This window comes from Nannobrachium achirus (genome assembly GCF_963921795.1).
Source record: "Nannobrachium achirus genome assembly, chromosome: 5".
Taxonomy (NCBI): Eukaryota; Metazoa; Chordata; class Actinopteri; order Myctophiformes; family Myctophidae; genus Nannobrachium; species Nannobrachium achirus.
This window is the reverse complement of record NC_137814.1, coordinates 70,663,384-70,689,419: the sequence shown is the minus strand read 5'-3', so window position 1 is coordinate 70,689,419 and position 26,036 is coordinate 70,663,384. Positions and strand designations below refer to the sequence as shown.

Below are 26,036 nucleotides of genomic sequence, written 5' to 3'. Positions count from 1 at the left end.
TTAAACTCTTTATGTTTATTCACATGTTGACCTGCTGGCTGAAAAGCTACTTCCATTCATCTCAAAGAAATCATGTCATTTTGTGGCTTTTTGTCTCCGCCAGGCCGTTACTCCTACAAATGTTGTCCAAACATCATGCAAATTGGTAGGCTACACATTATCTCTATAGTCATGTGATCAACACAAATCTGTCCGATTTGTCATATTCCATCCTGATTGTCTAAGATTGGCATCTAAAGTCTGCAGGAGTGGCTCGTTTTGAACAAATTGCCTCAAATCATAAATGCAGTGACTGATTGCCTTGAAACTTGGCACACACATTCCCACTATGCAGAGGATGTTTGGACAAATTGTGTTGTGTCCAAACATCATGTAAATCAGTACATTATCTCTAGTCAAGTTATCAAGACTGATCTGTTTCCATATTCCATCCTGATTGGCAAATTCTGCTGGCCCACAATAACCTACCTGACCTGGCGGAGATCTGTGCTCTGAGGAGCACTTTTTTTTTTCTTTCAACATATTTTCTCACTTATGTTATGCTTGCATGGTTTTCTAATAATTGAAAATGTATTGTGATAAATACATGAATACATCTGTATTTGTATTCTCTTTTTTTAATAAACTGCTTCAGTGTGTTCATAACATGTTGTCCTATCATCTAATAATTTAGGGATGTCACCAATTACAATAATACTTATATGGTTTATAATGTATAATAATTAATACAGTTTATAATAATGTATTTCGAATCATTAGTACAGTTTAGAATAATGCATTTCTAATAATTTATACAGTGTACAGTATTTGTATAAATTGTTCAAATTGAATATGTATAAGTAAACAAAAAACATTCCCTTATTTTGTGCTGAAGAAGTCTTACTGTTAAAACAAATTTCTCATCATTTAAGTAAAACAAAAAGAGTGAAAATAGCTGGGCATTGATTTATAGCTAGAGTAGCTCAGCATAGTGTGTTGACAGATGTGAGACTATATCACAGAAGTTATTCCACATGTTGACCGTTGACAGATAGGAGACTATAAGCACTTGTTGAAGATCTCTGATAAACACTTTACAGTAAGAACAGTGTATTTATAATCATCTATAAGGTTTACAGTCAGAACAGTGTCACAACTCACCTTTCACAATGTTACTATATTGTAGTCATTAGAAAGACCCTAAAGGTTCCCTAGGGACCATTTGGTGTCACTAACACCCTTTCCACAAATGCATATCATTGCATTTATTCAGCAGGGAGACATTATGGGACAAATGATTCTGCTCTAAAAACCTCCTTATGTGTGATGCTCTCTCTGTTTCCTGTTCACAATCTACTATCACACCACATTCTGGGCCCTGGGTACAAGGATTCACTGCGGGCCCCCCATGAATGTTCTTCATAGGGGGAGGGGGTTTAGCCCATTTAGAATGCATCATTGTGCATTATTTTGTGCTTTAACTATTGAAAAATAGCAGATATAAAAGCTCACAGCGTGCGCTGCGAGCTTGCAGATCTGCTATTTTTGAAAAAGACAATGTTTTCATGTCAGTTGTCCTCAAAACTTTTCAAGGACCCCAAAGCGATATGCATTTGGCAACGTACCCCCATCTCCAAATATTTAGTTCCAGGAACACCCCAGATGCAAGATTTCAGTTACAAATGTTCGCTCAAAAAATACATTCAAAGATTTGCACACATTTTCATGACTCGGTGCTGTGCCGTGAGCTTTTATATGTGCTATTTTTCAATCGCTAAAGTATAAAATAATGAAGGCCCCTCCACCTTGGGCCCTAGTAACTCAGTCCCACTTTTCCTCCCCTTGTGACGCCCCTGCTTCCCTCTCTGGCATCCTCTCTCAGCGCCCCAACAGACATGTCCTCTCATGGGCAGACAGGGCAACCATTTCTCCCTGCTAGGCTGTCCCTGACTCCCTGTCCTGGACAGCACCTGTCCATGACCGCTCTCCTTCTGACCGCTCTCCTTAGGGCGTCTTAGGCTTCCTACACACTGTTGGAGCACCTATCCTGCGCTTTTCCGCCATAAGAGGCTTGCTAGAGGCATGAAACCATGTGAGGGAGTGAATTGGACAACACCCTCTCCTCTCATCCCCCAAGAAGGACAGGAGAGGCCTTACTAGTATAGGGTATGTCAGGGGTTGAAATGTAAAAATCTGACAAAGACCTAAACGTACGTTGTCACTATGATTTGAAGGAGTTTGAATGAATGTTGTAAACACAGTTAGTTGTTGTTGTTTCCAGCTCCTGGAGGCTGAGCTGAACCCTTCACTCTGTCTCTTCTAAGAACACAAAGGTGTTAAAACCACACACGGCTCAAGTACAGCACAAAGCCTTCCAATACGTCATGTCAACGTGTTTGGGGCACGTTGCTAACTTTCCAACCGCAAATGCAGGCGTGCTGAATGCTGATATTACAGACATGTACCTAGAGAGATCTGAGTCACAATGGAAGGATTATTGATATACAAAATATAATACAGTATATTGTATTAATCATGAAAAATGTTATTGATTGCAAAACAATGTTATTTTATGTCCTACGGACATAAAGTAATAGAATAAACTTTCACTTTAAATGTATTAAGATGGTTTCTTTCTCGCAATATCATAAAAAAAGTGAATGTTTATGCCATCAGTTTATCTCTAGAACTGTAGAGGTGCTGAGAACTCCATGCAATATCAACTCTGTGGGGAGAAAAAGCAAGTTCAAAAACCAAAGCAAATTGGACCAACGCATAATCTGCCTATAGGTAATAGTGCACATGCATGCACACATGTACTGTATGCACTGACAAACTGATGCACACATGCACACCATGCAGCAGGGAGCGAGTTTATAAAAAGGTCTGAGCAGAACTCGGAGTGAGGACCGCCAGCCGCTCTGAAGCGCTCCGGTCCAGGCCGCTCACCACATATTGAGCACACAGTGCTTAATGGTGTGTTGTCTGTCCAGCTACTGTAGGCTCTCTGCACTGATGGGTACGCATGCAGCCACAAGAGGAAGTGCTTCAGCAAAAGCAACATGTTTTTTTTTTCTTTTTTTGCTTCTGAGTGAGCAGGCCTGCCCTGAGTGGAGCGAGCGGTTTGCCAAGGCAGGCCTGGTGCGTGCAGCCGGGGCGCGCACACACACACACACACACACACACACACACACACACACACACACACACACACACACACACACACACACACACACACACACACACACACACACACACAGTGAAGCTGCATTGTGATGGAGGATGTGTGTGTGTGTGAGTGTGGTTTGACACACATACTGTTTCCTTTGTGCACAGAGACCACTCTTGTGGAGGCTTAGGGTGAATTCACACTGTAGAGCAGCGGCCGTCTGAGTTACTAGGGTCCAAGGAGGGGCCTTAATTATTTTATACTTTAGCTGTTGAAAAATAGCATATATACAAGCTCACAGCGCGGCACCGAGTGCCACATTGTGAGCTTGAAGATCTGCTATTTTTGAAAAGTCGTGAAAATGTGTGCAAATCTTTGATTGTATTGTTTTGTATTATTTAAGCAAACATTTGTAACTCAAATTCTGTTTCTGGGGGGTCCCTGGAACTAAATATTTTGAGATGGGTGTCCGTGGCCAAATACATATCATTTTGGGGGTCCTTCACATGAAATAATTTGAGCACCACTGACATAGTGAGGGCACAGTGAATCCTTTTCCAATTCATTCCCTATGGGAGCCTCATGGTTTCATGTCTCTAGCAAGCCTCTTGGCTTAAAGTGATGTCACAACAATGTGATGTCATAGGTCAGCCATATCATGTGACTTCACAACAGGTCAGCAGCTCTGGATATTGAGGCATTACTCACGGCCAAGATACGGACAAGATATGCCGGTTTACATAGTTACCTGCGACCTATGGTCGCAATAAACCCTACACCACACCACACCGCACCACATAAGAATATCTACATTTTCCATTACACACCAGTAAGACTCCCTAATCGGGAGATAAGCAACCGTAGGTCACTTATCTCCACAAATAGGGCAAAAATGTGTTTTGCCAAAATCTTCCTGATCCATGTTGATGACATGAGTGTAGACATACTTTTTCGTGATTTTAGGGCAAAATCTGTAGGAGCAGTGTCCAAAAATGTGTTTTTTAAAATCGGCCTGGAGGTGGCGCTATATGGGAGAGATTCATGTTGATGGGATGAGTGTAGACATACTGTGTACCGATTTGCGTGATTTTAGGGCAAAAATTGTAGGAGCAGTGTCCAAAAATGTGTTTTGCAAGAATCGGCCTCATGGTGGCGCTAGAAGAGGGGCATGTGAGAAATGAGGGGTGGGGTCTCCGCGCCGGCAAGGGCGGACGAATAGGTACCGGCCCCGGCTGTCCCGGTCGCTCCTAGCCGGAGTTACGGCATTTTATGTGAGCTGCAGTGTAAGGGGGTCCTCCACTGGGGGCGCCACCACTTTTGCATCCGTTCTGGAGCACCAGGAGTGGGTGGTCCCCGGGAATTCCCCGTGAGCAGCCCCGTTGGGGTGGTCATTTGGTCAGTTTAGCACATTTGGTCATTTTTTACATCTGGGGGTCCCCCAGGGACCTGGGGGTCCCTGGAGCTCAGGGGGTCCTTGGAGGTTGTAGTTTGGCAGGTAAGGAACGTGTGTGCAAAATTTGGCATGGATCGGGGCAACGGTTGCGGAGATATGAGCAGGGCAATAGTGTGACGTGTGAGGTGTGACAGACAGACAGACTGACAGACAGACGGACTTACACTTTGTGCAGGGTTTGATAGTAAATGCGACCTACGGTCGCAAAAAGTACCCCTATTGGTAAGATACTTTTTTTACCCTTTTAACTGTGATCATAAAATATAAATTTGTATTACAACTATCCTAATCATATAATACACTATAATGGATTATAACTGCTATTATAATACACTATAAAGTATGAATATATTACTATGATAATTATAAAACACTATACTAGATTATAACACAATAGAATCTATTATCATGTAGGCTATTACAACTATATCCTGGTGGTCTAAATGAAAAGTCAGTGAGTGATCAGTAATTATGAAGTGTTTGGCCCTGTTTGGCCTAGCTCAGACCTACTCTGGATTGGATACTTTCTAGTTCCACGTTTAGTACCACTTTCACACCACTCTACCCAGGTCCTTGTAATGGAAAACCTGGCACAAGTGGGCGGTGTGGAGTGGTGTGGTGTTGGGCCATTTCAGTGGAAAAGGGGCTTATGCTAGGTACACAGGATAACAGAGGCACTGGTTCAGCCTCCACACCACACTATGCTGGATACACAGGATAACATGAGGCTCTGGTTCAGCCTCCACACCACACTATGCTGGATACACAGGATAACATGAGGCTCTGGTTCAGCCTCCACACCACACTATGCTGGATACACAGGATAACACCAGTAAGACTCCCTAATCGGGAGATAAGCGACCGTTGGTCGCTTATCTCCACAAATAGGCCAAAAGTTTGTTTTACCAATTATTACACTCTATGTGAACATTTACATCAACAAATCCCAAGTACTATGCAGAACGACCCATTTCAAGTTTTTAATGTACAACAATATTTAGAAAATAGGTCTACAAGCTGACAGTCCTCGTCCCTTATATTCCCATAGGTTATATGGAGATCTCAGTGTTTGTCAGTCCTTGTTCATTTATGCCCATATATGGACATCTCTATATCTACTGTAACAGTCCTTGTCCCTTTATGCCCATATATGGAGATCTCTTAACTGTAAGTCCTTGTCCCTTTATGCCCATATATGGAGATCTCTTAACTGTAAGTCCTTGTCCCTTTTATGCCCATATATGGATATTCCTGATGTCATCAGTATATGAACATATATGGGCTTTCTGATATGCCCATATATGGAGATCTCTTAACTGTAAGCCCTTGTCCCTTTTATGCCCATATATGGATATCCCTGATGTCATCCGTATATGCCCATATATGGGCTTTCTAATATGCCCATATATGGAGATCTCTGTATCTCCATATATGGGTATAAAAGGATACTTCAGGTCTGACATCAGGTTTGTTTATATTGGGTTGCTAGGTTTGACATCACAAACTCTATGGGCCATCTGACCTAGAAATCTATATTTGGGCATAGATGACTCATCGTGACCTCATCACACGTCGACCGCACGTGTGACGTGCGGTCGACCGCACGTGTGACCGACGGACGGCCGGTGGAGGTTTTCATACCAGTAAGACTCCCTAATCGGGAGATAAGCAACCGTTGGTCGCTTATCTCCACAAATAGGCCAAAAGTTTGTTTTACCAATTATTACACTCTATGTGAACATTTACATCAACAAATCCCAAGTACTATGCAGAACGACCCATTTCAAGTTTTTAATGTACAACAATATTTAGAAAATAGGTCTACAAGCTGACAGTCCTCGTCCCTTATATTCCCATAGGTTATATGGAGATCTCAGTGTTTGTCAGTCCTTGTTCATTTATGCCCATATATGGACATCTCTATATCTACTGTAACAGTCCTTGTCCCTTTATGCCCATATATGGAGATCTCTTAACTGTAAGTCCTTGTCCCTTTTATGCCCATATATGGATATTCCTGATGTCATCAGTATATGAACATATATGGGCTTTCTGATATGCCCATATATGGAGATCTCTTAACTGTAAGCCCTTGTCCCTTTTATGCCCATATATGGATATCCCTGATGTCATCCGTATATGCCCATATATGGGCTTTCTAATATGCCCATATATGGAGATCTCTGTATCTCCATATATGGGTATAAAAGGATACTTCAGGTCTGACATCAGGTTTGTTTATATTGGGTTGCTATGTTTGACATCACAAACTCTATGGGCCATCTGACCTAGAAATCTATATTTGGGCATAGATGACTCATCGTGACCTCATCACACGTCGACCGCACGTGTGACGTGCGGTCGACCGCACGTGTGACCGACGGACGGCCGGTGGAGGTTTTCATACTAAACTGCGACCTTACGGTCGCAACTAAACTGCGACCTTACGGTCGCAATGAGGCTCTGGTTCAGCCTCCACACCACACTATGCTGGATACACAGGATAACATGAGGCTCTGGTTCAGCCTCCACACCACACTATGCTGGATACACAGGATAACATGAGGCTCTGGTTCAGCCTCCTCACCACACTATGCTGGATACACAGGATAACATGAGGCTCTGGTTCAGCCTCCTCACCACACTATGCTGGATACACAGGATAACATGAGGCTCTGGTTCAGCCTCCACACCACACTATGCTGGATACACAGGATAACATGAGGCTCTGGTTCAGCCTCCACACCACACTATGCTGGATACACAGGATAACATGAGGCTCTGGTTCAGCCTCCACACCACACTATGCTGGATACACAGGATAACATGAGGCTCTGGTTCAGCCTCCACACCACACTATGCTGGATACACAGGATAACATGAGGCTCTGGTTCAGCCTCCACACCACACTATGCTGGATACACAGGATAACATGAGGCTCTGGTTCAGCCTCCACACCACACTATGCTGGATACACAGGATAACAGAGGAGGGCCCAGGGCTGCTGGGTCAGGTACTTCCACAGCAGGATGCAGGGGCCCTCACTTGATGTGTTGTTGATGTGTGCGTATAGAATTAATTTGATAGAAAATGTTAAGATGAAGTTACATAATCCTTAACTGTCCCAAAACATCAGTGTGTCATCAAATGTCATAAAGTATGAAGTATCAAAGTGACAAGGTCAAGGTCAAAACCGAGTACAGATGGGTGGATTTTCAGTGCATCATTGTGGGAATGAAAGGTCAGGAATCAGTCCTGTCCTGTTCTTTTAAAGTTACATTTGACATTGTTGTTTTCAAAAATATTTTTATCAAATATTTTAAGCCTAGAATCATGACCTTAAAACATTTGATTCTGTGATTATTATTATTTTAATCCACTAAACAAATGGTATTTATTAAATGTATAATATATAACCAGTAAAACACCTAAGTGCGAAAAGCGACCTCGCGAGGTTACGCCATCTGTCTTGGCAATAATAGATTCTGTTCCCCTAACAGGGCATCGCCACCAACTGGACGATTTTTTAAAAACACATTTTTGGACACTGCTTCCCATATTCCCTCCTGATTAGCTACCATTGCCATCCAAAGTTTGTGTATGCGACCTGACGGTTGCTTCTCTAATCAGGAGGGAATATGGGAAATGGGACAGATCCATGTTGATGACATGACTTTAGAGATACTGTATACCGCTTTGCGTGATTTTAGGGCAGAATATGTAGGAACAGTGTCCAAAAAATGTGTTTTGCAAGAATCTACCTCATGGTGGCGCTAGAAGAGGGCCATGTGAGAAATGAGGGGTGGAGGTTGTGGTTTGGCAGCCAAGGAATGTTTGGCATGGACCGGGGCAAAGGTGGCGGAGATATGAGTTGGGCAAAAGTGTGATGTGTGACGTGTGACAGACAGAAAGACAGCTGGTGGAGGATAGTAACTGCCACCTGACGGTCGCAATCACACAAAGCGGTACACTGTATCTCTAAAGTCATGTCATCAACATGGATCTGTCCCATTTCCCATATTCCCTCCTGATTGGCTACGATTGCCTTCTAAAGTTTGTGTATTTGACCTGACGGTCGCTTATCACCCGATAAGGGAGTCTTACTGGTTAATATACCAGATGTATATTAACCAGTTACCCATAATCTGGAGATCCCTGCAACCCATATGCATATGGAGATATGGGCATATTGGTTGGATTGGCGGTTAAAAAAATAACAAAATAAAAAATCATACAACTGTACATTATGGAAGTACACTATCTCTATACAATTTACAGTAAGCATCTAAGAAAATCGGAGCTATCCGTGTGCAAAAGTTGGAGTCTGTAGAACCAACTGTGAGACCCCAGACATGCTTACTTGGTTACCAGACATGGTTACTCGTTACGTGAAAGTCATACAATCTTTTTTTATGCCCATATATGGAGATCCCTGTCTGTAGAACCAGCCACACTGGTTAGACTGACACTGTCTATTGGTTATACTGACATGTTGTATATAGGCCTATATTGGCATTCACAGATATGGGCGTAACTAATTTAACATCGACTGAAGGGGTTAACTGCCACGTTGTCCTTACCTTTTAACGTGGACGCGTGCGTGCACATCGCACACGATCTGTGCACGGATCATGTGCCAGAAAAAAAGGCGTATCCATCGCTGTGCTCCGTCTGCTACTATTTACATGGTTAGCTAACGGTAGCTGCGCTTTGTTCCCGCCCCGACTGGATCAAGCCGGATATGGAAGTGATGCGACCGGAAGCAGTTTTCCGAGGGTGATTAGAGCCCTATCCGCGATTAACAGTGATTAAACTTTTAAATGTTTTATTGTGATTAAAGCATATTAAAGTCTCAGATTATCGGGCCCGGTGGAGAGGAACATAGGGATTTTCTTGGGAACTATTGGGTCAGGCGGTATGTCAGAGTGTCAGAGTGTGATGTCAGAGCGTATAGCAGATCTACAAGGTTGCCTTGCATCAAAATTGTGACTTGTTGCAAGCTTGTAGATCTGCTACTTTCATAAAGCTGAACTAGGCCGTATTGCCTGGCTGTTATCGCTCGGTTTCGTTCCCACCTCATGGGCACTACATAAACGTTGCTTTTTAAGAAAGATCTATTGATAGTAAGTAAGAAACAAAAAGTTCTCCGCCTGTCACCTGCACAATCTTTGTCACCAGCTAGAAATGTATTTAAAGTCTTGTGCTGCTGTTTTTGCTTGCTAAAATTTGCTATATTGATTTTGGCAACACAAAATCTTCCTCAAATGTCATAAATACATCTACCTAACATCTGAAACAGGCCTGCCTTGGTATACTCATATGCAAATTTAGATCATGTAATGTAGCACATTTGTTGAAGAAAAGGCTTCAATGCAAGTGATTGTCAGTGATTTTCATTTTCTTATAATGACAAGTATAAACTTGGTGTCTATTTCATGGTTTCACAGCAAGAGAAACTCAATGGTACTTATCTTCATGATTGGGTGTGTCTGGACCTTTAATTTGCATAATTTGCATATTTCCAAAATGGACGCCACCCGAAAATGAGCTTTATTATACATTTTACAGTGACAGCTGGCTGTTATGGCAAAATGATTCCACAGTCAAGTGTTTTGCATGCAGTTCACTGTAGTTGAAGACAAGCAAGCCTGTATGTCTGCAAGACTGTCTTGTACTGATTTATGTCAGTGCCAGAACTGTGAGAAAGTGTCAAAAGCAACAGAAGAACAAGCTTTATGGGATGATGACTCTGATTAAGCAGGGGTCATCGTCATGCTGGCCTTTGGTGGAGATGTATGTAGAAATATATTTTTTACCACGGACTTACTAAATGAGTGGACAATAATATATACCAGAAACACATAGAAGAGCAAGCCCTGAATTACCATAACAGGTGTGTAACTCTGAGAACCATTTGGTTCCATTTGTACAATCTCAGAGTTAACGGCGTCCTTTGCAAATAAAACATTTGAGAACAACTAGTCTGTTGTTCATTGGCTAGTTGAAAATAGCAGATCTACAAGCTCACAATACCTACTCTCTCACTGAGCGAGTGAGTGAGTGAGCGAGCGAGCGAGCGTGCGTGCAGGGGGAAATACCGCTCCACACTCAAGGAGGCTGTTGGCACGATAGCTCTGTGATCATCAGTCGATATCAACCTCCCCCCCCCCCCCCCCCCCCCCCCCCTCCTCCTCCTCCCCCTCCCCCGCCTGGCCGACCACAGTCAGGCCTGTTCTATTTAGACTCACAGGGGCCCCTATAAGGGCCAATTATTTTTGAGGGCCCCCCCATGCTACCCAGAATAGGCAGTCAGGTGTGTTGTGTTGTGTCACACAAACACAGTTGGATGGTAAGGCATTTGTGGGTCAAGAAAGCACCTGTGGCGACACTTTTACAGGATCTGCAGTCTAAAAGGGCCCTACAGGAGCCCTAACCCATGTTAGGTCCATATAGGACCTAACAGGTTGTTATATACATAACAGGTTGCCTATAGCAGTGGTTCTCAACCTTTTCAAGCTGTGACCCCCAAAATAATCATATTTGAACTGGGAACCCTGACGAGCACTTGGAGTTGTAAGAGTTGAGGCATTACATTTTGTTTAATATGGTTTGTGAAAACAGCGGATCTACATGCTCACAATGCCTCGCATTGCGAGGCATTGTGAGCAAGTAGATCGGCCTATTTTCACAATTTTCTGCCTCTAATATTTGACACTATGGAGAATGTTAATTTATTTTATAAAAGGGTCTTAAGTCGTTAAAGTGTCACTTTAGAAATGTGCAGATACCGTCTATACACGTATACTGTATGTTGGTTTGTTTACTGTTGATTGAGGAAAACAATGTTTCACATTAAGCTAATCTTCTGGGGACCCCCCAAAATATCCCACATGTTGAAAACCACTGGCCTATTAAGGCCTACATGTTACAGGGGCGTCGCACCAAATTCTGGGCCCTGGCTAAAGGATTCACTGCGGGGCCTCCATAAATGTTCTTCATAGGGGGAGGGGGTTTAACCCATTTAGACTGGGAACCATTATTACGCATTATTTTGTGCTTTAACTATTGAAAAATAGCAGATCTACAAGCTCACAGCGCGGCAGCGAGCTTGTAGCTTGTAGCTTGAACTTGAATCAGTGGTGCTCAAACATTTTCATGTGAAGGACCCCCAAAATTACATGTATTTGGCCACAGACCACATCTCAAAATATGTTGTTCCAGGGGACCCCCCAGAAGCAAAAAATACATAGGCCTATATTCAAATATTTGCACACATTTTCACGACTTTTCAAAAATAGCAGATCTGCAAGCTCACAGCGCCGCCCTCGGTGCCGTGCTGTGAGCTTGTAGATCTGCTATTTTTCAATAGCTAAAGTATAAAATAATTAAGGCCCCTCCACCATTGGGCCCTAGTAACTCAGTCCCACTTTCCCCCTTGTGACGCCCCTGCATGGTTAAAATGGAGTTTGAAGTTACAATGGGTTTGTATAGGAAGGGTGTGTCTGATCAAATGAATATCAAATATCTGAATACTGAATCAACCAACTTAAAATCTGGTTTGCTCCCAAAAGCCATGAGCAGATGATAAAATTACCATTTTTTAAGTAAAATATCCCTCTAACATTTAAAATGTTATTTAAAATGTTTACACATTCTGTCATATGCAAGGATGCTGTAGAACAGGGGGTCTTCAACAGGGGTCCAGGACCCCCACGGGGGTCCTCAGACTTACTACAGGGGGTCCTCCAAATCTTTGTGTGATAGAAACGTGTTTTCTCCCTTTTTTATATTAACCACTTGAACCCTATAGTGTCCATATTCTGAGAACTTTAGCCAAAAATAGCCGATCTACAAGCTCAGAGCTTTGGTGTAGAGGGGGAAAAGTGCAGGGCTAAGTACAGAGTAAAAGGTCAAGTTTATTAAGTATTGACGGTTCAAGTGGTCAAATATCTGAAAACACACATTAACACGAATCCAAAAATACACTGATAGTCGTGCTGTCAATGATGAAACTATATGGAATCTGTGAAAGGGTTGTGGGGGGTCCTTGCTTCATCTCTCTCTCAACTAAGGGGTCCTTGGCCTGAACATGTTGAAGACCCCTGCTATAGAACAAGACATGCATTTTATTAATTCACTATTCATGCATACGACAAACTCTGCAATGAACCGCAGTCTCTCTTCCAAAAACAGGAAGGAAGAGCAGATATGAAGTTGAATTTGTTGTTGATGATCTTATCACAAGAAATGCAGCATCTTTTTCACACCTTCCTCCCTCCTCTCTCTCTCTCTCTCTCTCTCTCTCTCTCTTCCTCCCCCCGCCTCTCTCTCTCTCTCTCTCTCTCTCTCTCTCTCTCTCTCTCTCTCTCTCTCTCCCCCTCCCCCCGCCTCTCTCTCTCTCTCTCTCTCTCTCTCTCTCTCTCTCTCTCTCTCCTCTCTCTCGTCTCTCTCTCAGCAGTATATCATATAAGTGTATCAAGGAAGTAAAAGTTGTTCGGGGCTGCTCATCTCAAGACATAATGGGACGTGCTCCGTGCTTCGTTCTCTTCTGTGAGTATAAAATATTATATTACTGGCTCCCTCTGTTATATGACTATTATAACTAGTAGATATGTTGAAGTAGTGTTTTTAGTGTTTCAAGTTCAATGTAGAAATATGTGGCTGTACATAGACAACAATATTTAGTTATTAAGCTGCTGAGTTTCAGTCAAACCATGTTAATGGAATCAATTGTTTTTATAGGATCTTGATCAGTTTTTTCAACCTTGCTGTAAATATATCATTTCAACAATAATGATGCAACTCTACAGTACAGAGACATCACCTATATCAGCTTCTATAGTATCCAATCATCTATTAATTTATGCATTTATTCATTATAGGCCTGCTAGCATCAAAACATTTTGGCAAAATATATCAAAATATTATTGTTCAACAAGTCTAAAACTAACATTAATGTGCAGCCTCAGATTGTAAGCTTGTTATTGTCATCATATTTTATGAAAGGTTTCGCGTTTTCATAAAACCACAGTCAGAACACGGACTACCCAGAGCTGTGTGAGTCGCGGGTTGCAGGAAATGAGGACACTGTGTGTGCGCGTGTGCATGCATGTGTGTGTGCGTGTGTGGCATAAAAAGTAACTAAGTACATGTACTCAAGTACTGTACTTAAGTACAATTTGGAGGTGTTTTTACCTCCTCCATTATTTCCCCCATTAGGGTTAGGGTTAGGGGTAGCTGCCTAACACTCCCTTCTGACATGTACCCCCCCCCCCCCCCCCCACACACACACGCAGTAAGTACATTTACTTACTGTACTTAAGTACAATTTTGAGGTGTTTTTACTTTATTTGAGTATTTCCAATTTCCAATAGTTTTACTTCTACTCCACTAAATCTCAGAGGAAAGTATTGTACTTTTTCTCAAACATTTTGAACCATTGAAATGTATTTGGCTGTGGACCCCCGTTTGAATTGATTTTGAGCCAGGTACCCCCATAAGAGAAGATTTGCCAAATGGTGTCCACTTTTGCCTAATCTTTGGAAAATAGCAGATCTACAAGCTTACCATGCGTCCAAATTGTGACACGTTGCAAGCTTGTAGATCTGCTACAGGACAGGAGTATTCAAAATGGGTCCTCATTTTGGGGGACCCACTCGAGGACTCCTAGGGGTCCCCATACCCCACTTAGAACCATTGTTTTAGAGGCCCCTCAATGTGTGATACAAATTTGGGGTCAGATTGGATGCTACCTGGGGCCCATTACCCATGTTTCTCCCACACATTTTGCTAGCCTAAGTTGGCTCAGCGTTGAAGACAAGGTTAAACAACTAAAAATGGGATCGACTTTCAAAATAGTCAAAGTAAATCTGCCCTCGATCCCCTCAGTACCCGCATATCTGACCAAACATCTCCAAAAAATTTGCGACACCCACAGCCACAAGCGCACACAATGATCTGATAACACAAACCCATAAAATATGGGTAAATTCTCCTTCTACAACACTGCCACTCAGGTGTGGAATTCCTTGACTACCTCCCTTAAAACAAGTAGCTCGCTGGCATCCTTCAAAACTGCCTTGAAAACTCACCTTTCAGGAGGCCAGAGAAGGAGGTAGTTATCACTTCTCCCATAGACAGGTGAGAAGTGAGCACCCCCCCCCCTACCTTAGCCCCACCCCCTTGTTTCCCCTATCCTGTACATATAGTGTTTTTATAACTGCGATAGTATTGAATGTTTTCTTTGCTTGCTATTTATTATGTTCATGAATGAATTAAATACAGAGGGCTTCCAATGTAAAAAAAGACCGTAAAAGGTATAATTTGGGAAGTATCTTTCAGACAGGATGTTTAACTGTACTGCACAACATTTCAATTGTGTCGAATCAATCAATCAATCAATCAATCAATCAATCAATCAATCAATCAATCAATCAATCAATCATGCAGGTAGGGCCTATATGTATGTATGTGTGTGTGTGTGGGGGGGGGGGGGTATCGCACATCTTAAGGTTCAAGAGTTATACTTCATAATGTGAGGTGTGTTACTTCTTCCTTGGCCTACTGCGAGTGTGAGTGCAAAGTTTGTCGGTTCATGAATTGTGGCATTTTTGCTAAATTGCCGCCTTTTGAATGTGAGAAATGTGACAGGTAGCCTACATTGTGATCACATGACCACGTCTGGACTCAATCTGTAGGAGGAGCAGCAAAAAGTGTGTTTTGAAGAAAACTCAAAATGTAAGGCAGAAATGGGCGTGGCCTACAACAGGGAGTCCTGGCAACTGTAGGTTGACTAGGGTTCAAAGGTTATTGGCTAAAATATGAAGTGTCCTGTTATAGGACAGAGCAGTGGGCGTGGTTTTCTGGTGCCACTCAAAAAAAACGCCATTATTCGTCCAGATTTTACAATCCATTAAATTGTGGGTGGGGCCAATTTCTTACACAAACAGCATGTATTTTCAATACAGTCCCAACTGGCTGGGTGTTGAGGGCTCTTTATAGAGGGCACCTCCAAAAGCCTTTTTACCTTTGTCCATAGGGGGGGCGCCACAAACAAAAAGTTGCACCATTTGTCGTACAGCGTCCTGTACGACAAATGGCGTCCTCGTGTCCTGACGGCTGACAGAGCCTTGGGTAGGCAACCTGGCCTGGCAGGGAGATCTGTGCTCAGAGCACACGTTTTATTTTGCTGTTTGTTCTTAATGACCTTGAGTCAACTGTAGCTGTCTATGTTGGTGTTGTGTTCATTAGGAATAATTAAAATGCTAATATTCATGTTATGTTGATGTTGTCTCATCAAATATCTTTCAGTGCTGAGTATCTTCATCTCCTGTGGACACAGTCAAGGTGAAGATGAATTTAATTCATTACATTTATTCACTCAATCACTCAATAAATATTTACACATTTTTCACATATACTTCATTATATCCGTTATTACATATATTTATGGCAGGTTATTATCATGCATTAAAGGAAGACTTCACTCATTGTAAACTTATCTTCACTAATGCTCATTATAAGATGGCACCATTTCTGTCTACTCACTCTGTGTCTCATTGGTGGGCTGGGGGCGGGCAGGCAGGCAGGCAGGCAGGCTGTTACAAACTGTTATTAACCCTTAAGTTCTGTTCAGATTCACTACACCTTCGTTCTGTTCGGGTCATTTTGACCCGGTGGATATTTGGTTTAAAAAAAACAACACTAATATAAATTTTAACTTAACAAATCATCATGATACATTGACTTTGACTCAATACCAAACAATTCATATGATATATTTGGTAAATGTTTGCATTTCTGCTTTGCTATATCACATTAAACACTGAAAGAGCTAGGCGTTTTTACTGATTTAGCTGAAATCCATGTAAAAAAAACTACTTCATTTAATACTGGGCAATATTGCTCATGCTTATAGGAAGGGGGGGAGGGTTCGGAATGGGGCTTCGGAAGGGGGGTGTTAGAAGTGGGGGTGACTGTGTGTCTGTGTTTTGGCATAATACTGTGTATTTCTGTGCTTCCGGGTCAAAATGACCCGAACAGCACTTAAGGTTCAAAAAATATGAGGGGGGTGTAGCATGGGTGTAGTGCAAAAATATTTTTTTTACATGTTCATCTCAGAAGAATCTTTAAGGCCAGTGAGTTTCAGGTGGAAACATTTTCAACTTCTACCTTTTTTTTCCAAATGAAAATGTAAAACGGGTCAAAATGACCCGAACAGCACTTAAGGGTTAAGCTATTAATATATTATTAATATACTATTATACTGTTTTGTTTTGTTTTGTTTTGTTTTGTTTTGTTTTGCATCTTCATCAACATTTTCAACTCCTCATTCCCTAGAGGTGAAATCAGAACAAAAATCCCCCCCTTCTTTTTGAAAATGGGTGTTTTCCCCTTTAAGTAGGACTAATGATTTGGATCGATCTTTCATTGAGTGCATTTTTGAGCGGTGGTACACCGTCTCCTTAGCGTGACCGTGTGTGTGTATGCGTGTGTGTGGGGGGGTTCGTAGGTAGCCTGCAATACCACAGGTAACCAAGTGGCGCTGTTCCGTCACACACACACACACACACACACACACACACACACACACACACACACACACACACACGCACGCACGCACACACACACACACACACACACACACACACACACACACACACACACACACACACACACACACACCACCGCTCACTTCAAAAAATGTTGACTCCACTATTTTTCTAATTCTAGGAAAAGGTGCATTATGAACTAACCACTTAATCTCTATTTAAAAGATAGCAGATCTCCAAGCTCACTATGCGTTGTATCACAGCACTATAATTATATGCAGTCATTGTGCCTCTTCAGTCATTAATGTGTATTTTCTTCATGTAAACAGTGGGCAGGTCTGTTGTGATCCTGCAGCCCAGTTGGTCTCCGTTATTCCAAGGAGAAAGCGTCACTCTAAAGTGTGAGATCGAGGGGAGAGGAAACACTGACTGGATTTATGAATGGAAGACACCCAGCTCATCTGCAGACACACCAGGAAACCAAGCTGAATACACCATCAACCATGTCCTTCTGTCTCACAGTGGAGACTACAGGTGTCAGGGTCGTCCCAAAAATGACCTGCAGTCTTCAACAGGATGGAGTGATGCTGTTACATTGACTGTGTTGGGTAAGTCAGAATATATCACATTTATATATAGAACATGTCAAGGATGTGTTGTTAATTGGAGAGATAACTTAATATCTTTAACAGACATTTTTCATGTTAAATAACAGACAATGTGTTTTAATCCAGAGAAATGTGCTTTCCAACAGACCAACCCCGGCCTGTTCTGAGTGTGTCTCCTAGATGGTTGAGTCCTGGAGCTTCAGTGACTCTGAGCTGTGAAGTTAAACAATCACCTGCAGGATGGAGGTTCTACTGGTACAGGCTTGTTCCTACACCATCAGGCCCTGCCGTTGAGCTCTTACCTGGTAGCCTCCATGGGACTGTAGAAGGTTCCTACATCATTCATCCTACAGGCACAGGACGATATCGGTGTAGAGCTGGGAGAGGAGACCCAGTTTATTACACTGACTACAGTTTCTCTCAGTTTGTGTTTTCTGGTGGTGAGTGTGACTCATAATTCATCATTCATAATTCTTCTAGATTGTTTTATAAACAACAGTGGTTCCCACACTTTACAGCTCCAAAACCAAATACATTCTGTCTCCCTGAGACCCAAACGCACAAAAATACATTAGTAGCCTAATTAACGACTTAAAGCCTACTTAGTAGTGGAAATAGCAGATCTACAAGCTCACAACGCATCACAGTGTGAAGCGTTGTGAGTTTGTAGATCGGCTATTTTCACTTCTCTTGAAATCTTGTTTTGTTTGTATGGATTTTTGTATTGGAAATATCATTTCAGAAATATCAAGATTTTGTTTTCTTTTCTTCTGAAAACTAACATTTAAAGAAAAAATGAAGAAATATGTATTTAGGCCTACTTGTGACCCTAAACTGAGCCCTGACCCATTGTTTGGGAAACAGTGCCCTACAGCAAGGGTTCCAACCTTTTAAGACCCCAAAATACTTATATTTGAACTGGGGACCCCCGGAATAAACAAATTAGAACTGGGGACCCCTAAATATGCCCCAAAAACGAATTATATTTGAAATAGGGACCCCCCAATATAATCATATTTGAACTGTAGACCCCCCCCAAAACAATCATATTTGAATTGGGGACCCCACAAAATAATCATATTTGAATTGGGGACCCCCACAAAATAATATTTGAATTGGGGACCCCTGAAATAATCATATTTGAACTGGGGTATCCCCAAAGTAATCATATGACCCTCTCCTCTCCTCTTCTCTCCTCTCCTCTCCTCTCCTCTCCTCTCCTCTCCTCTCCTCTCCTCTCCTCTCCTCTCCTCTCCTCTCCTCTCCTCAATGTTAAATGACTCAATGTAGTTGAGTAACATTTGACCAGGAGTATCTCTACTTTGACTCGAGTAGGCCTACTGAGGTTGAGTACTTTGTCCACCAACAGTGCTCTTTGTTTGACCTCTGACCCTGTGTTGTGTTTTAGATGGTCATTCTTCAGCTTCTCTCACAGTGAGTCCAGACAGAACTCAACACTTCAGCTCTGAGTCTGTTTCACTGACCTGTGAGGGAGAGTCTACTAGATGGTGGGTGAAGGTGTTCACTGAGGGAGGAGACTGGGGGCCACAGTGTTACTCTGGCTCAGTGTCAATGACCAGATTTACATGTGATGTCAGCAGCAGTGAACTCCATGGTAAAGTGTTCTGGTGTGGTTCTGGACTGGGAGAGTTCAGCAATGCTGTCAACATCACAGCACCTGGTGAGTCCAGTTCCTTCATTCACTACCTAACAACACTGCAGCATTCCATCAACTCATTAGAAACATGCTGTTTAAAGATACAGTGCCGTGATTTAAATCACCCCCCCCCCCCACCCCAACACACACACACACACACACACACACACACACACACACACACACACACACACACACACACACACACACACACACACACACACACATACTCACACACAAAAAGTAAAGAGAAAAGAAAAGAAAAAAAATAAACATGATAGTACCTATGATTATACTTGGAGGGAAATGTTTTCAATAAAGTGCACAGAAAATGTTAAAATTGTCTTTTTATGTGGCCACACCCACCTGTTAATTAAAGGAGTAGTTCACCCCCAAAATGATTATTTCCTATTGATTACTCACACCATGGAGGAGTTCAATAATATTGTTCTGTATTTTTCGCATTCCAAAGACAAAAAAAATAAAATAAAAAATAAAGTAAATTTACCCCCATTGATTCCGGATGGGGACCCATCCGTAATCAAAAGGGGTACATTTATTGTTGTTTATAATCAAATTATTGTCTTAGGAATGCGACAAAAAACAAGAAACATTATTGAACTCAAGTCTCCATGGTGTGAGTAATCAATAGAAAAAAAATTGGGGGGGGAACTACTCCTTTAAGTATACCTTGTTTTCAGATGGGTGGTGACCCACAGGGGTGTAGCACCAAATTCTGGGCCCTGGGTACAAGGATTCACTCACATTTTTGAAAAATCGTGAACATTTGTGCGGAGTCTGAAGGTTTTTTGAAAAAAAGAAAAAAACATATATTATGTTTCTATGTCAGTGGTGCTCAAACCTTTTCATTGAAGGATCCCCAAAATTATATGTATTTGGCAACGGACCCCCATCTCAAAATATTCAGTTCCAGGGACCACCCATGAAGCAAAGTTTTAGTTGCAAATGTTCGCTTAAAAAATACATATATTCAAAGATTTGCACACATTTTCACAACTTTCCAAAAATAGCAGCTCTACAAGCTTGCAGTGTGGCACTCGGTGCCGCGCTGTGAGCTTGTATATCTGCTATTTTTTCAATAGCTAAAGTATAAAATAGTTAAGGCCCCTGGGCCCCCCTCCACCTTGGGCCCTAGTGTACAGTCGTCCCCACCCCCCCCCCTTTTTAAATGAGTTCAGTGTGAATGCTAACACTGTGTTTTTATCGTGTTTTACAGACGGTTCTGTCATCCTGGTGAGTCCTGCTCGCCCTGTGACTGAGGGACATTCTGTCACTCTGCAGTGCAAACACAGAACAGACTCGTCACTGTCCAACGTGGACTTTTATAGAAATGATCAACTGGTCCAAACTGGAACCAATGGACAGATGATCATACCTGCTGTGTCTGCGTCTGATGAGGGATTCTACAAGTGTACATATTCTGGAGAAGCATCACGACAGAGCTGGATGGCAGTGACAGGTTAGTATACTGACAACTATTCACAGTTGTCAGTGCAGCAGTGGCTCAGGGGTAGAGTTGCCGTCTTAGAACCCGGAGGGTTTCCTAAGGGTTACCAGTTCGATCCCTGGCTCCCCCAGAGTTAGTGTCAAAGAGTCCTTGAGTAAGACTCTGAACCCAGTTGCTCCTGGTGAGCAGGTTGGTGCCTTGCATGGTTTCCTCCACCATTGGTGTATGAATGTGTGAATGGGTGAAACTAATGCACCATCTACTGTATGTAAAGTGCCTTGGATAAAGGGGAGCCCATCACAATTAGTTAATATAGCTTAATAAAAAAAGAGAGAATAAACAAATGACAGATACTAAGCATTTCACCTGCATCTCCTCCACCTTCAGTGACTGCATCTCCTCCACCTTCAGTGACTGCATCTCCTCCACCTTCAGTGACTGCATCTCCTCCACCTTCAGTGACTGCATCTCCTCCACCTTCAGTGACTGTACCTGCAGAACCCGGTTCTCCACATGTAGTGGGTCTGATTGTAGGACTTCTGGGTGTGATTCTACTGGCTATCCTGCTGATCCGTTTGTGTAGATACACAACTTGTAAAGGTGAGAACCACTACATTACATGGAGTGTGTGTGTGCGTGTGTACGTCCGCCTGTGTGTTAAAATGAATATTAGATAATGAAATAAATGTAATTAACGTTTTAAGAACATAATGTTTTAACAGTAACACTAAAGGTCTGTGTACATGGAGCGTTTATTGGTTGTGATTAGTTCACATTCAACTAAACTGCTGTTTATATCAAGGACATCACAGAGTAAGCAGAGATTATACAGAAATAAAGTGACATACATTTTCTGAAACAAAGTTGATTTTTAATGCAAATTAAATTGTTCACCTGTAATCCAAAGACACATTTATATTGTACATTTAGACTACCTTTAAAATCACTCAGCAACTCCCCTTAAAATACTATGAAATTGTAAAGCTCAAATATTTATGGTAAAACCTTTTTTCTTTCTTTTAATTTATTTTACAGATGCATGTTTTGACAGGTAAGTTTTACTCTGTCTATTCATCAACATCACAGCAGTAGATTACATCTTGTTAAGTATTACTTTTTTATTTTTAATAACAGACCTCAGGGAACCAATCAGAGCTCAGCAGCACAGCAGACAACCAATCCTGGCCCAGCTGTAGCCCAGCGTGGGGATGGTGATAATGTTTACTGCCCACTGCAGCACGGTCAGTCTTTCAACCAATCAGGTTGAAGACGTTCTTTTTTTCCGATAATGAAAATGTATTCTTATTTGAATCTAAATTAATTTAGAATTAAACACATAATCTCCTCCACTGATAAATGAATGAATGAATGTTGTTGTTGGAAGTACGTTAACGTCTGTCAGTTTGTTCAGAGTTTGTTGTTCTTAATTAGCAGAATAATTACCTGAATTGAAACCATGAGTGAAATAAGCACCACATTAATGCTTTGTTTACATTTAGGCGACACCCACGTGTATGGAGTCATAAGTCACCCTGATGACTATGAAAATGGTACAGTATATGCTTTTTAAACATCCAATCAAAGGGTTATTGATTGGATGTTGTTTTGTTTTGTTTTGTTTACTGTGTGACATCATGTCGTTGACACACGATCACTTGTTGTTTTTAATTTACAGATCATACCGTATACTTTTACAAACATCCAATCAAATCTAGTTTCATGAAGAAACTGATACAAAACATTTAGAAGAAACGCACATAAAATGATACACGTATGTTTTTATTTGATTCAAACATTTAAATTAACACTTGCTGTTTTTAATTTACAGATCCAGCTTATGTTGTGTAAGTACAATATTGATCTCTGTCTATTCATCGACATGACAGCAGTAGATTATCACACCTTGTTTTACTTCATTTCTTATAAAAATATGTGTCTTTCATTTTCAGACCCATCGGCCCTGATGACGATGTAAATGGTACCGTATCTACTTTTATAAACATCAAATCAAATTATTTTCATCTAGTGTCATTTTGTGTTATTGTGGAATATTAATGTCAGGAGAGTCATTTATTTTCAGCTTCAAATTAATTTGTTAGACATTAGACAGTTGTTGGGGGTTGAGAGATCTCCAGATGATTTTCCTTCCCCATTGTTTTATGGGTCCATTTTCTGCCCAAGTAAAAAGTTTTGTGCAAAACAAAGTCTTGCAATGGATTCAGCATCATGACAAACCCCTAGTTAGACCCCTCATATGCTACTTAAATACCCAGAAAAAAAAAGTTTTTCTGGGTATTTTCCTCCCATATAGAAAGTCGATGGGAACCCAACTTCATTTGGCCACTGTGGCGACCCCGAAGGTCCCAAACTCGGGCGCCTTGGCTAAATCATTAGAGCAAGCCCTGGGCTACATCTGTGCCATCTGGTGCTTTTAGACTAATTATAGCACGAAATTACCATTCTATCTCCCTAAGGCCTCCGACTATTGTAGAAAAAACTCAGATAAAATGATACAATTATGTTTTTATTTGATTCAAATATTTAAATTAACACTTGATTTTAATTTCCAGATCCAGCTTATGTCATGTAATTACAATATTGATCTCTGTCTATTCATCAACATGACAGCAGTAGATTATCACACCTTATTTAAACGTAATTTCTGATATTTGTCTATTATTTACAGACCCATCGGCCCTGATGACGATGTAAATGGTACCGTATATACTTTCATAAACATCCAATCAAATTATTTTCATCTAGTGCCATTTTGTGTTATTGTGGAATATTAATGTTAGGAGAGTCATTTATTTTCAGCTTCAAATTAATTTGTTAGAAATTAGACAGTTGTTGGGGGTTGAGAGATCTCCAGATGATTTTCTACTGGGATGATGTGAGAGAGACACCATGTTTCTGATGTGTTGTTTTCTATGAGAGACTTTTGTTTTGTTTACTGTATGACATCATGTTGTTGACACACTTTAATGTGCTGATATAAAATGATACTGGTTTTATTTGATTCAAATATTTAACTTATCAATTATTGTTTTGATTTACAGATCCAGCTTGTGTCACGTAAGTACAATATTGATTTATTTAAAATAGCAGTAGATTACACCTTGTTCATACTTCATTTCTGATAAACATTTGTCTTTTAATTACAGACCCATTGACACTGATGATTATGAAAATGGTACAGTAAATACTTTTTAAACATCCAATCGAATGATTTTAATCTAGTTTCATGAAGAAACCGATATAAAACATGTAGAAGAAACTCATATAAAATGATACATGTATGTTTTTATTTGATTCAAATATTTAAATTAACACTTGCTGTTTTTAATGTACAGATCCAGCTTATGTCACGTAAGTACAATATTGATCTCTGTCTATTCATCAACATGACAGCAGTAGATTATCACACCTTGTTTAAACTTCATTTCTGATAAATATATTTGTCTTTTATTTACAGACCCATCGGCCCTGAAGACAATGTAAATGGTACTGTATCTACTTTTATAAACATGCAATCAAATTATTTTCATCTAGTGTCATTTTGTGTTATTGTGGAATATTAATGTCAGGAGAGTCATTTATTTTCAGCTTCAAATGAATTTGTTAGAAATTAGAAAGTTGTTGGGGGTTGAGAGATCTCCAGATGATTTTCTACTGGGATGATGTGAGAGAGACAACATGTTTCTGATGTGTGTGTTTTTTTTTTTATGAGAGCCTTTCATATTCTTTACTGTGGGACATCATGTCGTTGACACACTTTAATGTGCTGATATGAAATGATACTTGTATGGTTTTATTTGATTCAAATATTTAACTTATCACTTATTTACAGATCCAGCTTATGTCACGTAAGTACAATAATGATTTATTTAACATAGCAGTAGATTAAACCTTGTTCATACTTGGGGCACGGTGGCACAGTCGTTAGCGCTTCTTTCTGTGTGGAGTTTGCATGTTCTCCCTGTGTCTCCTAGGGTTGATACCCTCACAAAAACATGCAGTAATCCTGGTCTCAATAATGCCTCCCCCTGGCCAGCCGGGGCACCTGATGGAGGGGAAAGGAACTGGTTGGAATAACGTGTTCCTTCCACGTGCTACGTCCATTCCAGGGAAATCCCCCGTCAGGTGAAAAGAAACAACTTGGACTACCCATGCATTGAAGGAAGCATGAGGTCAGTCCGTTGTCTCCACAGGCGCGGCAGAGGGAGAGCTGAGCCCAGGATTACATAGGCAATTGGCACTGGGTGAAAATGGGTTGCAAAAAAAATACTTCATACTTCATTTCTGATAAACATTTGTCTTCTAATTACAGACCCATTGACACTGATGAATATGAAAATGGTATTGTATATACTTAAACACAATACTTTTTTAATCATACAATCAAATGATTTTAGTCTACATTTTAATCTAGATTTTAATCTAGTTTAACATAGGCTTACTTGTATGTTTGTATGTGGATGAAATATTTAAATTATCACTTATTGTTTTTAATTTTCAGATCCAGCTTATGTCACGTAAGAACAATATTGCTCTCTGTCTATTCATCAAAATTGCAGCAGTAGATTAGTACACCTTGATTATACTTTTTCTTCATTTCTGATAAACCTTTTCATTTTAATTACAGACCCATCGACACTGATGAATATGCAAATGGTACAGTATATACTTTTTAAACATCCAATGGAATGATTTTAATCTAGTTTAATTGTGTGTTATTGTGGAATATTGATGTTAGAAGAGTCGTTTATTTTCAGCTTCAGATGAAATTAATTTGTTTTAGCGTCCCCTGATGAGCACACTAACTTCTCAGTGCATATTTTGTATTGGTTATGATTTATTGTTTTTAATTTACAGACACCGGTAATGTCATGTAAGTACATCATTGATCTCTATTCCAACAATCAACAATATTACATGTGTTGTCATTTTTCAATTCTGACACATGATTTGTCTTTAAATTACAGGGCCATTCAATCTGAGGGAACCAATCAGGGCTCAGCAGCAGACCAAGGCGTGGTTCCTGATGATGATGATTACTGTCCACTGCAGTACGGTCAGTCTTTGAACTGCTTCTAATTTAAAGTCTCATTCCACACGTCCAACGTGTGGTTTACAGTTTACAGTTTACAG

The 26,036-nt window shown here is 40.9% G+C and overlaps 1 protein-coding gene across 7 annotated transcripts in view; it reads right to left on the bottom strand.

Moving 5' to 3' along the window:
* LOC308285913 (antigen WC1.1-like) overlaps nt 1–26,036 on the bottom strand; it is a 684,166-nt gene that overhangs the window by 422,944 nt on the left and 235,186 nt on the right. The window lies entirely within an intron of this gene.